Genomic DNA, 3,189 nt, shown 5'->3' on the forward strand with positions numbered 1-3,189 from the left:
TCAACTTTACTTCTTCTCTTCTCCTCCTCTCCACCATTAAAACTGATTTTTCATCGTCCTCTTCGATTAATCGGCGATTTGAAAAATTGATAATCGTTGATTGGAAACTATATTAGAGATGCCGAAGAAGAAGGTTGACGAAGATTGTAGTTGTTCTAATGAACCAAATCCTCCATTAGGTCAAGAACATCAATATGAAACTCCTCAACCGTCAAAATCAAGCACAATGACTTATTTGAGGTATGTTTCGAAAAACCCAGTTCGGGTTTAGTCTATTGTTTGATTTAAGTTAGTTTTGTATAAAAAATTAGGGTTTTGGATCGAAATTGAAACTGAAATTTGTGTGTTGAATGTGAGTTACGGTTGATAATTACTCCAATTTCAACCGTAACTATGGTTTTTGTTGATGATACGGTTCGTAATAACTGAAATACCAACCGTAAGTTCTTGAATTTATGAGAAATTGTTCAGTTACGTTCTTTTTTTGCAACTGTAAGTAGATTACGGTTGGTCTCGTGTGTTGAGTTACGAACAGTACATTGTTCTGTAACTTTCATTTGGTTTCTACGGTTTGTAATTCCATCAATGTTATCAACCGTATTTGAGTTACGACTTGTAACTCAACATCCATTACCAACCGTAGAACATCCTGTATGTTAGTATTTGGCCAAAGAAAACTTACAGTTAAAAACTAAGATAACATACCAACCGTAGTTTAGTTACGGTTGATCTCGATACATCAGTTACCAACCGTATCGTTGATACGGTTGGTCTCGATTCACTATTTACCAACCGTGTGAGTGGTACGACTGGTCTCTGTTCATTAGTTACAAACCTTAACTATGCAGGATCACCATTTTGTTTTGTTTTTTGTTGTCTATATTATTTGTTTTACCCTTATTAAATCAATCAATTGCAATGCTTGTGTAGGAAGAAAAAGAGAGGAAATGACTTAACCCCGATTGATCATACGCCCACCCCTCGCGGTGACAAGCATTTAGGGGTTAATAATAGAGGTACCCACAAGAATGAGAAGAAGATGAAGAATAAGTTTTAAATTAAGTTGATGGAACAACCTGTGGCTGAATCTGGAGTTGAGCTAGAAGGAGTGGAACATAACGATCAAGAAGAGGTCGGAGTCGAAACTAACCGTAAAGGCAACGAAAATGAAATTGTGGAGGAAGAAACTAATAATGATGAAGATGAAGAAGAATTTAAAGGAACCAATGATGATGGAGGGGAGGAAGAGGAAGCAAATGATGAAGAGGATGAAGATGAAGAAAATGATGAAGAGGAGGCCGATGAAGAAAATGATGAAGAAAAGGAAGATGAAGAGGTAGAAAATGATGAAGAGGTAGAAAATACCAAAGGAAAAGAGGTAGTTGTAGCTGCACCTACAAGGCAAAATAAAGAAAAGAAGCCGAGAAAGGAGACCGCACCGAAAGGGATGCATATTCCTAAAGGCAAAGATTTGTTGTTGCCACCGAAGAAGAATAAAAGACCTTGGGGCGAGGCCCCAGATAAGTATTCAATCTTATTTGGTTATATCGGTTCCTCGTCCGCAAAAGTCTGTCATACAAGGGTATGTATTTTGTTACTTTTCTTAAAACATTCATTATTTTGATACATTTTGTTTGTTTATTTCAGTTCACCATAATATGCTTATATTTTTGTATATTTGTTTTCTTAGGACCACGCAAGATGCATTAAATTGCTCAAGCGTCAAAGGGGTAAACATTGGCCATTAAGTCAAGAATGTGCTTCGGTTCGCAATCTAGTGGCTAGTACGGGACTAGGGCCTGGAATTCTTCACCTTCAATCGGAGTATGATAGTGTTGTGGTCTCTGCCTTCAGGGAACGATATTGGCTTGAAACTGATACGTTTCATCTTCCATTTGGAGAGATGACAATAACACCGGATGATGTGAAGCAAATTACTGACCTTGAAGTTGAAGAGCAATCTGTGTTTGAAGATTTCGACAACAACATGTCTTGGACTGACCTTTATATCCTTGTTCAAGAAACACTTGGGTGGGAGAAAGATGAAACTGAGATGGAGTTTCAGTTGGATGGTGGTTATGACCCTGCTGAACCACATAAACCAAAATCATCAAAAAGTTATTGTTGAATAATCTGAGGACCAAGTTTGAAGGAACAGCAGTAAAGGAAAGGGAAGGTCAGGTGATGGATGAAACAACAGTTAGGCGTACAGCCACAACGTATTTGTTGTATTCTCTTGGGACCGTATTCTTTCCCGAAAACTCGGTAAATAGGGTTAATGTTCATTACCTACAACTGTTGAAGAATTTGGACAACATCAAAAACTATTTGTGGGCCACTGCAACCCTTGCATATTTACTTGACATCCTAAGAAAGGCCTCTACGGTTGGAGCTACTGAAATTGCCGGGAATGTTGCGCTTCTAATGGTAAGTTTGGTTACATTTTTATTTGTTTGTTATATTTTTAGTCATGTGTCAATTCTTTATACTTAATTTATTTTTTAGGCATGGGTTTATGACCACTTTCCGAGCCTGGGACCTCCTACTGAGTGGGAAGAACATGATTATGGCCCTACGGAAAAGAAGTTCAAGTTCACTAACAGACAACTAAGGAACAAAGAGGAGAAGCTCATTCAAATGAGGGAGAAAATAGATGCTTTCACTGTTGAAGATGTTATCTTTGACCCTTATTTGAGGATTTAAAATGGAGTTGATGTTCGTAGGTTCACAGAGACCGCAGGTTACAATGGACCATTGTATCATCCCACGGGTTACGTTATGACCAATCCTCGTCGAACTCTACGCCAAATTGCTCATATTCAACAAAGGGTTGTAGAGGAAAACTTCAAATTATCCAAGCAAGGATCCGAGACAAAAGGCCCCACCATTGTGCTCAACTACAGGCCAACTCCAACGGTTGATGCTTGGAACAACCGCCATGAAGAAAGATACCAACTCGCAGCGGGAGAGGCAATTCCTTGTAACAACACGAAAGAAGCCACTACTGATTACATGGGTTGGTATTCTCATTTTGGTCATCCATATGTGATCAATAATGATTCGGAGACCCAACCATATATTCAAGAGGCTATGGCTCAAAGGAAGGCGATCGACGAGACTAAAGAGAAAAAAGGTCTATTTGGTTTGACTTGGAAGAAGCTATATTTCATGTCGGTACGTAATTTTGTT

The sequence above is a fragment of the Papaver somniferum genome, chromosome 10, assembly GCF_003573695.1.
Source record: "Papaver somniferum cultivar HN1 chromosome 10, ASM357369v1, whole genome shotgun sequence".
NCBI lineage: Eukaryota > Viridiplantae > Streptophyta > Magnoliopsida > Ranunculales > Papaveraceae > Papaver > Papaver somniferum.